Source organism: Candoia aspera, chromosome 3 (assembly GCF_035149785.1).
Source record: "Candoia aspera isolate rCanAsp1 chromosome 3, rCanAsp1.hap2, whole genome shotgun sequence".
Taxonomy (NCBI): Eukaryota; Metazoa; Chordata; class Lepidosauria; order Squamata; family Boidae; genus Candoia; species Candoia aspera.
In genome coordinates, this window is record NC_086155.1 from 138551364 (window position 1) to 138566662 (window position 15299).

General features: G+C 39.8%; 1 protein-coding gene across 1 annotated transcript in view; it reads left to right on the top strand.

The window, feature by feature from the left end:
* PPP1R3G (protein phosphatase 1 regulatory subunit 3G) overlaps window positions 1–15299 on the top strand; it is a 1059979-nt gene that overhangs the window by 765111 nt on the left and 279569 nt on the right. The window lies entirely within an intron of this gene.

Genomic DNA, 15299 nt, shown 5'->3' on the forward strand with positions numbered 1-15299 from the left:
ATGTTGAGCATTGCTTCAGATTGCCCTGCCAGTTCTGCCATCCTCTTATAAACCCACGGCCATCATTCTGACAGAATGTTTGCAACATACAGTACAGTACAGGTAGCCTACTTTATTGGCACAGAAAGATGTGGAAGGCTGTTTAAAAGAAAATATATATATATATATATTAAGGAGTTTAGTAAAGAGAAGTGCAGCTTTAAGCCTATCATGACTCCCAGCCTGGCCCATTTCCTGCCTATCTATGGAAAGACTCACTGAACCATAAGCAAGCCCAGAATTGGGACAGGTCCTCCAGATCCTGACTTGATACATTAGAACCACAATCCTGTTCTCTCATTCCCATAACTAAGTCCCACTAAATAAGTAAGCATACCCACAATCGGATTTTTAGAAGTATTCCAAAATACAGAGTGATCTTACAGTACCTGTATAAAAAGTCCTACCTGCTATTCAAATAGATGAGAAATGTATCCAGAAATTCCCATTCCTTACCCCCTTCTCTCTCCATTTCCATGCATTCTGAGGGTGTTTGCACAACACTGCCTCCTCTACCCTTTTTTTTTTCCTGTGCCCATATGTTCATGGTGGAATGTGAGCAAGGTTTCTATTTGAACAATTCAGAGACTGATGGTCATGCACCTGTAACTTTGCAGAAGGAAGGTTAGCTTCATCTCATCACTAAGTTATGGATTGTTTTTACAGGACACATTTTAAATTGTATCAATGATGATGTTCCTTTGTCTCCATGAAAGGATGTAGAGCTAATTGGCCCCAAGAGACTGTTAGAGTGAGCTGTATGTCAGTACGTAAAATAGAAAAGCTTTTTCGGGCAGCTTTTTTCAAAATGAAAAGCTTACCGGTGGTTTTCTTACTGCATCAGCTTACATATCTTTTCAAACCAAATTTCCAAGTTGACTAATGGCCATCAATCTTCTTCACTGATTTAATCTCCATGGAAGTTATACATGAAGTTCATCCTATTAAAATGATATAACGGTTCTACCAGCTCCGTATGTATGTATGTATGTATGTATGTATGTATGTATGTATGTATGTATGTATGTATCAGACCACATATTTTTGTTCCCGTCTGTCTGTCTCTCTCTTTCTCATACACAGACACAGATATACAGAAGTTTGATATTGTAAGAAGTAAATGGAAAAAAACAGTGCATAATGCTGGGTTTTACAGTGGCATTCTGAAGCTTGAAAATTAAGAGTTGTAACATTTTAATAGTCCGTTTCGCCTCACTCCATCCCAACCTAAATATGAAGCAACTGTAAGGGGAAACATCTGGTTTCACTTTTCTTTTCCCCATTGCTATTTCCATCTGACAAAATCGTAATGCCTGCCAGTTTTCCCTAGTAAAATTAGTTGTTTGTGCCAGCTCCTTTCTAAGGCCCAGATTCTCACTGTGAGGTGAAAGAGTTCTTATCTTCATTACAGTGTTCAATGAGTATTACCAGACATGGCTTTGGATCCTTACAGGAAACAAACTGAGCTCCCTACTGCTCAGTTGATGGTGTCACTGGGGGTTTTCCATCATGACAGGTCCTGGCTTCTTTCTGCTGTGATGGAAAGGTTTTCTGCAGTTACAGTATTGTGTTTTGGCCAGGTCCTCCATGGTAGACGTTTTATAACTGAGCGAGCTTTCTCACCCCATGGCAGCATCATATTGGAGTATCATCTAGAATTTCTCAAATTCCAAAATGTGCCACTTCAGCTCCAAATGGTTGAGAAACTGTGTAGCGCATATTCAGAAAATAGATCTGCCTGCTAATGTTGTAACTCATGCATCTGGCAATGCAGACTCTGGCCCTCAAAATCTTTAGTTACAATAAAATGTATTACTTTTTAGTATGCCACTATTCATTGTTGTTTTCATCCCATGGGTTGTATATCATATACTGCAAGGTGAATATAGATGCATATAAAGATCTAAGCAAGACTAAGTATGAATAAACTATGTGCCAATGCTCCAATCCAGTCAATAGTCCCTCTGCTCCTTCAGGATCAGAATAGGAAAATGAATGGAAACAAAAACCATGTTATTTTTTTCCTTGAGATTCTCTCTCTCTCTCTTTCTCTTCTCTCTCTCCCCCCTTTTACCAGAAATGAAAAAAAAAGGCTGATGAAGGCAAAAAGGCATCTGTTACTCTTTGATCTGTTGTACAAGCAACAGGAAGAAAGGATCAAAGAAAGCACTGAATGAATAAAACATCTTAATTAAACATGGTCTTAAAACAATTGACACAAAAATGCTTAACATTTGAAAATATCATCATCATTCTCAGAAATACCCAAAGAGGTGACTTCTAGCCATCTGTCAAGGATGTTTTAATTTTTATTTGTGCACTGGGGGGCAGTGGGGGGGTTGGTCTTGATACCTCAGTGGCTCCTTCCAACTCTGTGATTTGGTGATGGCACTTCTCTCTATGCTATGACTATAGGAAGTCACGATGGAACTAGAAAGCAGGTACTTCTGATGTGTAAGAAGGAAAGGAGTTCTAAATTAATTATGTACAACTCTTACATAATGATAGTTTAGTGTAATATTTATATATATATATTATTTTGATTGCTTCAGCTAATGGTATATGGGAAAAAGTTAGGAACAAGGGCTTGGGCAAATAGATTGGCAAGGATCACAGTCTCCCTGCTGTGTTAAAATACATTATTTTTAATATACAATAGGTTAATTAATTATTCATATTTATAAATTAACATATGTCTATTTCATGCACATCAGTGTCTTGTTTCGTTCTCCCAGATGATTTTCCTCTTTTTATATAAATGGATATCAGAAGACACTCTTACATCATGTAGATTTCCAGACTGTAATTCCTGTCTCTCCCCGCCCCGCCCCCCCCCACACACAATTATTTCTTCCTTCATTCTTTTCCTACATTTCTGACTAGGCATTGTGAAATGGTTAGAACGGTGTTTCCCAGTGAGGGCAGCACTGCCCCACAAGGGTGACTCTGAAATTCAAGAGGGCAGTTAAATAGGGGGTACTGAGAAACACATGATCACATCTGATGTCAAGGTTACATAGTGCGCTCTCCCAGAATTTCTGGACTCTTTCTTTGCAACTATAAATAGTGACACACTCAGTTGATAACTCAGTACTTGTAAAGAATTTGCTTAAGATTGTAAAGAAAGTGATAAGATCTTATTAAAATATCTGTGCTTGCAATTATTGTCTGTGTTAGGCATAAACTAAGAATATTTGGATAATGATATATATTTATTTGTCTGCTGGTGGGGTTTTTTGTAATAAAACAGCTTGATTTTCTAATGTTTTTATTCCTGGTAATTTGCTTTTTTCACTTATTTATGTGAAGGCTTCTATTTTATTTATGTGTTTCTATTTTATTTATATTGTATAATGTGGTATGATTTACCCATGTGAAGAGTTCCATCTGAATTTACGCTCAATGAAAAAAATTTTTTTTTAAGGTGTGGTAGAAAAACAGTGTCATTGGACTGAGGCATCATTGAAAAAAGGTTGGGAACCACTGGCTTACAATGCCCAAGTAGGAGGCAGTCTAGGTTCAAATTATCATTCAAACATAGTACTTATTGGAAGATCTGAGCCTGCCACTAACCTGTTGCTAGGGGCAAGGAGAAGGGGAGAGAACATCAAAGTACAGGTAGGATATAAAATGAATGAATATGCACTAGATACATCAAAATATATTATGACAAGCACTTTTGTCTACATCAGACTTCAGAGATCCTCATAAGGCTTCATTGCAATGAGCAATGACTCTCAGTTCATTCTTCCAATATGAAACTTATTTGAGCTGGTTTCCATTGTCTGCTTTTGTGGCACTCCATGAATAACATCACTATTTTCTCTGCATTTCTTTCTTTCTTTGCTTTCACATGTGAAATCTATAACATGTAAAGGAAAAAATCCTTGTGGCATATTGATTGTTGGACTGAGACTTGGAAGACCCAAGATTCAAGCCCTCACATGACGGTGATGCTCACTGGATGACTTGTTTTGAGGATAAAAATGAAGGATGATGCCATATATACTTCTTTTGGCTCCTGAAAGGAAAACTGGGATACAAACCTCAGAAATACAAAAATAAATGAATATAAAGAAGCCCAGAATTTCTTGTCTGTGTTCAACTGTCTAGGAACAGAAATGGCTAGTTTCCCATGAGGAACAGGACAGCCTTAGGTTCTTCTTGGGTGCTCTTGGTCCTCAAATGTAAGGGCCCAGCAGAGGGAATACAAAGAAGTGGCTTCCAATCTTCTTTACAGCAGTTCCAAATAAATCTATCATCTATTCTCCCTCTTTAAGGTTACATCATGATTCCCTTCTTCCCATATTTTACCCTTTCTAATCAACAAATCCATAAATCACCAGTTCATTTTTTCCATTTTCAGCAAAAAGTCCATAAAGGGTTTCCAGTCACTAATAAATGTACTTGTTGTCTTTTTCCTAATCAAACAAGTCAATTTTGCCATTTCTGCAAATTCTGTCATCTTTACCAACCATTATTCCATTGTAGGTATTTCCAAATCTTTCCATCTTTGTTCCTATAATAATCTCACTGCAGTTACCATATGTAAAACAATCTTCCATGAGTCTTTTCTAATTGACCGTCCATAAGTCCCAACAACAACAAAAAATTCTGGTTTCAGCTGAATGTTAATCTTTAAAATTCTTTGTATCACTGTATGTATTTGGACCCAGAATTTTCTAGCTTTATTTATACCCAGTGCATTTCCATGACTGAGGGTAGATTAGAAAATCCCTCCTCCTGGTTTAATACCTCAGCCGCTGTACCACACATGAAACAGAAAACTGTCCACACGTTTCTCTCCCCTTCTTTGGCCTTAACTAGCAATCACAACAAATGACACTAACCATTTGCTCTCCTTTCATGACATCCAAAAGAGGCCTTCAAGGTAAAAGTGAAGCCGATCCTGAATTACTGATATGCATGATCTGCCCCCTGATGTTGTTTCCAACATGTGCACACACATGCCTTCTCCCTCTCTTATGGTATTCCCTGTGCTGACTCAGGCCTTACAGAATGTTTAGGGAACCAGTGAAGGATCCTACAAAATTTGTTTAGGAGAAAAAAGCAGGATGAAAATACAAACAAAAATTAGATACCAGTTCTGGATAAATAGCCTTGTCTCCAGCCTCAGGAAAGTTTTGCAGCAAGCAGGGATGCTTGCCAGCAGGATGGGTCATCGGATTAGGAAATGCACTTCGGGCACCAACATTTCCACTCTACTGGTTTTAACTCTATGAAAAAAAAATTCTCCCATACATAAACAGCAAGAGTGTGGCTTGCTTTTGAGCATGCTCAGTGTGTAACTAAACAAGCCACTAGAAATTTATAAGTCCTATACACAGATATCAGATCTGCAAGGCAATTGATTCATATGATTCATCCCAGCATCAATGCCTTCATCTTGTTAATGTATTAGTTTCACTAAACCAGCCTGATCTACTGGCAATATGGGACTGGCTCAGTTTCCAGCTATTAAAAATAAGTGTTCCCAAAGAAGGAACAGCCTAAGGGGCCACTAGTGACAGCAAGATTTTTCCAATTTTCTTAAAACAAAATCATGCAGTTAAAAAAGAGAATTGTAGTGGTGCCATGATCTTAGGTGGCTTCAGGAAACCCCAAAATTGACCTGGATGAGCAAAGTTTCAGGCAACCTAGGCTCATCAGTTGCCCATTCCTGACCTTCACATATTCACTGTATACCAGTGTTTCTCAACCTTGGCAACTTTAAGATGTCCTGTCCACAAGTCAATACTAATTCCCTGCTCTTTGAGTTCAAGGGTTTGCATCCAGGATAAAGGGTCTTACAATCCCCAAATTCCAGCCAGCCTTTTTAATCCTTTTCTTAGAAAAATTCTCAGCAGATCAAGGAAACAATGGCCTTCATGAGTGTTTCCTTCAGCAATGGATATCAAGGAAGTATAAATAGCACTCTATTATGCTGGGCCAGCCCACAGGAACCCCACTCCTTATTCTGACCTGCTCGTGGCTGCTTCTATTACTGATAACCAAATTCATCTGGCACTGCAAGGCTGTCGGCAAGCATCTACCAACCAACTGGGGTTCTTGGGGGCCCTTAGGAGGGCTTAGTAAATTTTAATGTAAGCAATGTTCTACATACAGTATGTACCGGGAAGGCAGGAGAGTAATTTCAGGGTACATTCATTTTTTCACAATTGGTGTAGCAACCCTCAGGGACAACTTAGAGAAAGAAAGGAAGTTCACCTTTAAGTTGTTGTTTTCAGACTCCCACTTATAAAAACAAAAGGCTAGAGACTAGGGAAGATTTTTTTTCTTCCTAGTGTTTTTCCTGCAGGTGCACGGTCTGCTTTTTCAGATCAACCGAATGTTGAGCCATTGGTTGTGACAAGAACTGACTGACTGGCTTGTCGCACGAGCCTGACATTGTTGGCTGAGAGACAGTGACTGGCCCAAAGTCACCCAGCTGGCTACAACTCACAGTCTCCTGAATTCTAGCCTAGAGCCTTAACCACTAGACCAAACTGGCTATCAGACTAGGGAAGAAATGTTATGTTAAAAATGTTGGAAGGGGAACCAGAATACTCAGAAACTCACTGGGAACAATCTTTGCTGTTATTTGCAGACAAAGCCAATCAGATTCACCTCAGTGTGGACTCCAGGGTTGGGGAAGGTCACAAGGAGACTATCTTGCCAGGTTTGGATGTATTCTTTTTAGCTTGTAGTTTCTGAGGACATTGACAGAATGTATGGAGAGGGCCACCACCTGCTTGCTGGACCCCTACCCCTTCTGTCTGCTTAAATCAGTCAGACTGAGACCAGCCCAGTGATGAAGGGAGGTGATCAGTGTTTCCTTGAATGTGGGATGTGTTCCTGCCTGCTTAAAAGAGGCAAGACCTCTATTAAAAAAAGTGTTCCCTTGACCTGGAAGATCTTTCTGAATACAAACCAGTCACAAATATTCTAATCTTGAGTAAGGTGGTTTTAAAACGTTGGCTCTAGATGCACCTCCAAATGAAATTGGATTATTTGGGATATGGTACAAAGGCGGATAACCAATGCTGAAAACTATATGGGGGAGTACAATCTGCTGGTTCTACTGGACTTCTTGGCGTCTTTCAATACCACTAGCTTTTTGTATCCTTCTTGGCCATGAGACAGGAGTGGATCTTGTGGTAGTTCCAATTTTTCCTCTTGCAACATGCCCAGAAGACGGGGTTGAGAGACTCCTGTTTGACAGCTATATCATTAACCTATGTTTTCCTACAGGATTTTATCTTGTCTGCTGGGTTAATATATATAGCAAATCACTGTGGGAGGTCACCTGGAGTTTTGGAGAGGGATGTCCTTGGTAAGATAGTCACCCATCAAACTCTAGGCAAGTGGTCAGTATCCTTTAATGGTGCCTAATTCCACTAGTAGCCTGGATGGGGGGAAAACAACTATAATTAAATGCAGACAAGAGGGAAGTGTTGTTTGGAAGGAAAAAGCTGGACTCAGGAACTGAGGTGAAACCTATTTTGGATGGAATTTCATTCTCCCCAAAAGAGCAACTTCAGAGTTTGGAAGTGCTTCTTGACCTCCAGCTGTCAGATTCTCAAGCTATATCGAGGTGTGTGTTTGGATAATTATACTTAGTGCACCAACTGCTTCCTGAGTCAATCAGATTTATTGATGGTTATCTGTGCCTTGGTTACAACCAAACTTGACTACTGGAAGGCACTTTATGTGGGACTACTCTTGAAAAGTGTCTCAGAATTGCAGTTGGTGTAACATGGTGGTAGGCTGCTAACTGGTACAAGGCAGAGGGATTTCTGTACTGAAAGATCTGATTTGGCTCCCAGTAATCTACTGGGCACAATTTAAGGATGTGTTTGGCTCTCTGCCTTCCCAATATTTAGGAAAATGGCAAAAGTTCATCTCTTTCACCAAGTCTTTAATTATTTTAATAATTATGTTTTTAATTTCTGCTATTAAGGAAGGCTTAAATTTTAGTTTTGAGTCTCATTGCATTGATTTTATTATCCTTTATATTTTGCATTTTCAAATTGTAGTTCAGCTGCTTTGAGTACTTGTGCATACAGAGTGTATATTCTATAATGAATTAAATTATATTTAAAAATAAAAATTCTCATGTGCAAAATCATTTGGACACATGCTTCCTTCAGATCTGCAAGGCTACCCGGTAAGAACTTTTTATGTCCAGGGCAAGGCAGCCCCATCCCTCTGGCTGAGGGAAAGGCCAAATTACCTTACAGGATTGTTCCAAAGATGATGCATAAATACCTTTCTGCATACTTAGCATAGCACCCCTTCTTTCAGCCAAACAAGGGGATATTTATTAGTGGAATAAATTAATCCTATCTGTATTCCAAAGATAAAAGAGCTCCTTGGATGTAGGACAGAATATATGGGTAATGCAAAAAATAGATAACTAAACAGCTGTATTAGTTTATGTTTTTTAAAATCTAAATTTATATACAGACATACCAGAACAACTAAATTTATAGAATGACCAAGCAAACAGATGTAAAGTTTAAATATGAATGATTTGATGGGAAAAGAATTAATATGATTTACACAGAAACAGTCTGTTACCTGAACCTTGGTGGCAGGCAGCTTTCTAGGTTTCAATAAAGGGTCTTCCTGAACCCCAATGTTTCTGTAACTGTGTTAAGGCATTTGAAAGATGCCAGATAAAGGACATGAGGGTCCCTAGCCTTTTTGTCTTAGTTGCCACCCCATTCCATTTTTTCCCAGCTATTCACCATTGGTTGAAAAGGTCTCCTCATCCCCACTGCCTCCTCTTCTTCCTTGTCAAGCAGCTCTCCAGCAAAACAAAACCTGTGCTGGCCAGAAGACAATTAAAACCATGTCCTTTGAAAGATTATGTGTCCTTCCTAGCTTAACAGTGCATTGAACCAATCAGCCCCTCCTTGAGGCTACAAAGCCAAAGAGGGCTCTGAAGCATCAAAGGGGCCAGATCTCTCACTGTTCAAGTGCCCTCAGTGGCTACATACCCCCAAGACAGATACTGATAGGCCCAACTAACTGGTAACAAAGGAAGGACAAAGTAGGGCAGTGTTGGGCTTCACGGTTTAGTGACCATGGCCTAGACAACAGATTTCCTGATGTTTCACTGGCAACTGTGGCTGGCATCTTCAGAGGCAAGGTAGCCTGCTATGCAGACCACAGGTAACTGAGCAGGGACTGACTGGGCTCCTGTCTTTATAACCAGGAGCCCAGTCCTGGCTTTATATCCTGACTTCTGATTGGTCTTTAGCTAACCTGGGTTCTGATTGCTGAAGGTTGTTGAGGGCTGGTCTTTGATTGGTTCTTTGTTTGGGCACCTGAACCCTAAAGCCCAGACTGCCCAACAGATACCAGCCATGAAAGCCTACACCAGAAGGATAAAGTACTTTTGGTTAAAGCACATGGCCTCTCTGGAAGGTCATTTGGAGTCTATGAGTCTGCCGTAGGGATGTTATTCATTGGATGTATTAAGAACTAGAATTTCTACATACAGAACAACAGTTGTGTGACATATTATTATTAGATACATCACCCCATCCACCATATCATTTCTTTAATGGTGTGTTTTGGAGGGGGAATCAGCTGGTGTCCTGCTTTCCCTCTCTATTCTGTTACTGCTATGTACTTAAGAGGGTTAAAGCTGGAAACACCAAAGGCCACACCACTGGGACTGGCCATGCTAATTACCCAGTGTCTTATTTCCGGGCTCTCTGAAATGTTCTCTGCCTTTTGATATAGCAATGTAAATATATAACGTAAATTCTTGCTTGTTATCTGCATCTCTCTCTCCTTCGCTTTTACCTGCCTTTTATTCCAGTTAGCTTTTTAAATGTTTGCTGGTGTTTAATAAGCTGTATTTTTGCTAGCTGAACTGAGTAGTGTGTGTGCTTGCTCTGATCTAAATATAGGGGTTGACTGGGAGTGTGCTAAGTGCAAGCTAAACTGGAAGTTACCCACAGTAATTTTCCAATAAATATAACCTGTCTGCAAGATTCAAGCCCCATCTGATCATTCTGAGGAATGATGGGATTTTGACCCCAAAGAACTGGTATGTTTTGCAACTACACTCAAAGACAAATGTATTCAACTTAGATCATGAAAACATATTAGCAGTTTCCCATTTACATTTCTTCATTCCTTCAAGACTTGGTCACCAACTATGCTGCCTGGGGAGATTTGGAGTTAACTGACCAATGGAAGATACAACATTGGCAAACCATATTAATAAAACTGTCCCTAAAACCACAGCCACTGCCATGTCAAATCTCAGAACTGACCATTGCCTTTTGAAATGACCACCCAGCTAGTGATGCTTATGTATTTTGGAATAAAGAGAAAGTCTCCTGCAATTCAAGCCAAATTCTTGGAGACCGGGCAAGTTTAGAAATAGCTTGTCATTTCCTTTTTCCAGAATGTTTTTTTTAACTTTCCAAGACAGCTTATTGCTCTGGGATTTCCCTGTATTTTCTCATCTAAGTACTTGGAACACCAACACGAATTCTGGGCCCTACAGTGCACAAAGCAGAGGGACAGATTGGAGCAAGTTCAGAGGAAGGCTACCAAGATGAAAGGGGGCTGGATGGATTTACAAGCCTTAAAGGAATGATTAAAGAACCCTGTCTATGTTTAGCTTACATAAGTCACAACTGAAGGGAGATATGATCAGTCTTCAAATATCACATAGAAGAGGAAGTGGACTTCTTTCTGTTGCCCCAGAGATCAGAACCTGAATGAATGGGTTGAAACTATAAGGAAGTAGGTTCAGACTAGAAGTCAGGAGGAACTTCAAAACTATATGAGCTCTCAACCAGTGGAATAGGAATATAAAGTGGTAAGTTTTCCTTCACTGAAAGTCTTCAGACAGAGGCTGGATGATCATCAGATATGTTCTAATGAATCCTGCACTAAGCAGAGGGTTGGAATAGCTCCATTCCAACTCTATGATTCAGCTAACCCTGCTTAATTCTTCAAAAAAGCAACCAGGTTAATCAGGTGCTACCACCTAGCAGGGCACTGTGAAATAACCTTTATTAGATCATTCATTTGGTTTCTGCTCATAACTTTACATGAACCATAGTTACTGTTTTCTCAAGCATTTAATTGGAAATAGCATAACAAATCATGATCTGCCATTTTAAGTTGTTCATAGTTGTTTAGCTTTGGAAAATAAAAAACCACATTCCCAAGTTTGAAAATTAGTGCCAGCAACGCCTAATTTGATAGGAATTCATTAAACCACAAATTAATAAGATAGCTACATATGTGGGCAATCAGATTACTAAATCTTTTCATGGGCTAGTGACTTTCGTGGCTCAGTTTTCACATCTCATCACATACAAGTAACTGCCAATAGTACACTACCCATGTTCAGTGTAAACATGTGTAATTATTTAATTCCACATTGTGCTAAAATCTGGAGAGGGGAGAGAGTATGTCTCCAACGACCGATCTGGGCTTGCGGCTCCCTTTTGATAGAGGCAGACCTAGGTGGAGCTTATGTCGGAGGGCGGGGCTACTTTCTCTCACGTGGCCTCGCCAACCTCCACTGTTCCTCCCTCCTTTCCGCTCTCCTTTCTCGAGCCCTGGGAGGGGCAGCAGCTCTGAGTCTTCCACCTCACTAATCGGTGGCACCTGTGCTTGCTGCTCGCTGACCAGCCCCGCCTCCTCGGACTGCTCTGGCGGCCGTTTATCCAGAGCTGTCTGGTCACCCTCCAACTCTACGCCAGAGGCTGGCCACCTGTCCTCGTCGTCTGACTTTGACTCTGAGCCCGAACCCCCCATGGACTCTGAGCCCGAGCCCCCCATGACATCTACCACTATTCTATACATTTCTGTCTACTCTAATAAGAATCAAATTAAAAAGCATACAGGTTGTCTGCTATTATACTTGATAATATAACAGTTTTAGTAATCTTAATAACCCCCCCAAAAAACAATTCAAAACAGTAAATCCAAATCTTTAAAAGCAAATAACATCAATCAAATACTCAAAGCAAACCAGATAAACATTTTTAACCCTAATACAACAGTTTTAATACTCTTGATCTTAATAAACCCACAAAAAACAAAGACAGTTCTAAGCAATAAATTCAAATCTTTAAAAGCAAATGACATCAATCAGACCCTTAAAGTAAACCAAATAAACATTCTTTAACCCTTATCCCACTTCAAAATAAACCAGAGCATTTACATATCCCCACAGTGTGCACAGAGCTTTTCTCTTAAAAGAATCAAACAGCCCGAGTGCACCCCTCAAAAATTCCAGCTTCTTTTCATGGCATTCCACCAGAAAGTCAATTTCACTTGTGGCTTGCAGATTTCTCTCTCGCTTAAATTTCTCTAAGTCCACTATCTGATCTTCATCCAGCATCTCAATAAAAATCCCAATGTCACTCTTAAAAGAAACATTTCTATCGCTGTTAAATTCCTCAATTTCATCCACCACATCCCCAAATTGATGGCACATTTTAGATCTCATATTTTCCACAATGTCCTGAATATCTTGCATAAAAGTTTGATAGAAGTCAGAAGAGATCTATTTAAAATATGTTCCTTTTATCACTCATCTGATCCTCCATTTATTTAGTTTCTGATTTATAAGTTTGGTCTGAATTGCCCTTGACCCATTAAACTCCCAAGTAGTATATTATGACAATATAGCACATTTTATTATGGAATTAGAACACTCCATCTTTCAGGCAGTTCATTCTCTGTTGGGTTACTGTTTCTAATTCTGCTTCTTTTTACCCTGCCTTAAATCCACTGAGGCTGCTTATCTGGAATTCCTCAAGCTTCTTCTTTCCCTCATGTGCTTCCCCCAACTGGGACTCCTTCAGATGTGCTAGACTTCAATCCCCATTTATTGTTGGTCATGTTGGTTAGGGTTAATAAAAATTAAGTGTACCACCTCAAGGACCAAATCAGGAAAGGTTCTCTGCAGTGTCAACCCATCTGTACATAACTTGACAATAGCAAAGTTTAACAATATCATTGTAGGCATTAAGTACTGCTGACCTGGACAGGTACCTTCCATATTGATAATGGAAATCATCCAAGACACAAGCTTAAGGAAGAGGCATACACTTCATTATATTTGAACCAGTGTCTATCAGAATGGTATACTGTACACAGTCCACCTTCCCTTAAGCTCTCAGAGCAGAGAGCTAGAGATGTTACATTTTATCATATCCATGAAGTTTTACATGGAAGGTGGGGAAAATTTCCGTTTTTACAGTGTATATTCCATATGGAGTAAGTGTAATTGAACCCAGTGGAATAACTAGTGCCAATCTCAAATAGCTGGAGTTGAATGTACTGTATGCCATTTAAAAAAATATAGAGTGTATTTCTGCAGCAGGGTGGGCCACCTTCTGATATCTGAGGATTGGAGTTAAAATTGTGTATGTCTGGCAAGGAACAGCTACGGTACAAAAAAACGGGGAGCAGGGCATGATCTTATACTTTTTCGCAAGGCTGATACTTTTCATTTCTTACATCAATTATTGGCAGGGATGTTATTTTTAAAAATGTAAAACTTAACTTTAGGAGCAATGACACATGTTGGCCATTTGAGTTTTAACAAGGTAGGAAATACCATTTTTGGAAATCACATCAGAAGTACAAAACGGGGGGGAGGGTTCTGAGGTCACACATCACCCCATCCTAGAATCCAGCAACAAGCTGAGCCGATTAGCAAACCCATGCTGGGTTCCAGAGACTTTGAAGATAGTGAGCATGCCAACTACAGGAACAGCACATTTTTATGTCCTAGCCAGTAAATGCCAGGAGGAGCAGAAGAGGTAGTGGGTGTTGAAGTTTTGTGGGAGGGGCCAGAAAACAGAGATGTTGAGGACACTTATGGGCACATATTTTGCAATCTCCATGTACCTATTGTGATCAGAAGCAGTATTAACAAATGAATTGCTGCTCCAGGCAGAATGTGGGCTGCTTGTGCAATTTAGTCAGGTTTTGAAGTTTGATGAGAGATCAGTGCTGGGTCTGTGTGACCTGCCCTCTTAAGAGAAACCAGGAGAGCGTGCACCATAAAATCAGGAACATTGATCTTGGGGACAGGGTTGTTGATAGGACAACCAATTTTTTTGTCAGGCTGATTATTATTGATACTCATAAGAAAAGCAAGAGAATGCAACTGTTGGAAACATCTATGTCATCTGTCAGTCTGTTGGCCCTTGAGGTGCCTTCTCATTTTTCTCACATCCTTCTATATGCTCAACAAAGATTGTGGGAAAGTTGGAACTGAGATTAAAAGCCTATGGACAATGGCATCCAAATGACAAGAGATTAAAGATCATAGAAGGCTTATATGCAGCAACTGTTTGTTTCCCCTGAAATACAGCCATGGTGTCCTCACAAATATTTATCTATTCCGTTACCGGTATCAGTGCTGTTCTCAAAATGCCCTTAGAAATGTCTTAAGGATTGCCATGATACACATTGCTTCACTTAGTTCATGCTCAGTACTGAGTTAACAGGACATGTTTGCAAAAATGAAAAACCTGCTATACAGTGTTTCATAACAGGATATCCTGCAGTTCTTTTTGAAATATGAAAGCATTTATTCACAAGTGAATTTTTCCTTGAAAATCCCATTTCCTTCTGTAATTACCTCTTAGGAACAATACCGTATTCATAATCATTATCAAATTAAGAGCCCAAAGACTTCAAATGCCTAATTTTCTCCTCAGCCTGCTTTTCCATCTAGATTAAAGTGTACATGTCCTAGATGGTCCCTCTTCCTTTTTTTGTCTCATTTATCCCCTCAGGCTGCAGCTTTCAAATATTCCCTTTCCATCAGTGCTTAAGCTGAGGGCAGCTCCCAATCACAGGAATGATTAAAAACATATGTCTAATAAAATATTCCTGCCAGTGTTTGTGTCAAATCGTTCTGTGTAGGGAAATCTGGCTATTTGTCTCTCCTGCGTGTTGAAATGAATTTGGCTTGGGAAATGCTGCAAGTATTTAATCAGTCCTTAGTTCTTAAAAGGAAAGCATCGCCATGAGATACATCTAATCTCTCTCCAGGGTTCCATGTTCTTACAACTGTGCCACCCAGTGGTGAAGCATGGCTTAGACAAAGATGCATCTACAGTATCAGAATATGTACAGTCCACCTTCCCTTAAGCTCTCAGGGAGATGTAGATGCTACATTAGGTCATGTCCCTGTGTACAAGGTTTTATAGTCCTTCTACCACCCAACTTGGGGGAGGATTTCTATACAGTGTATA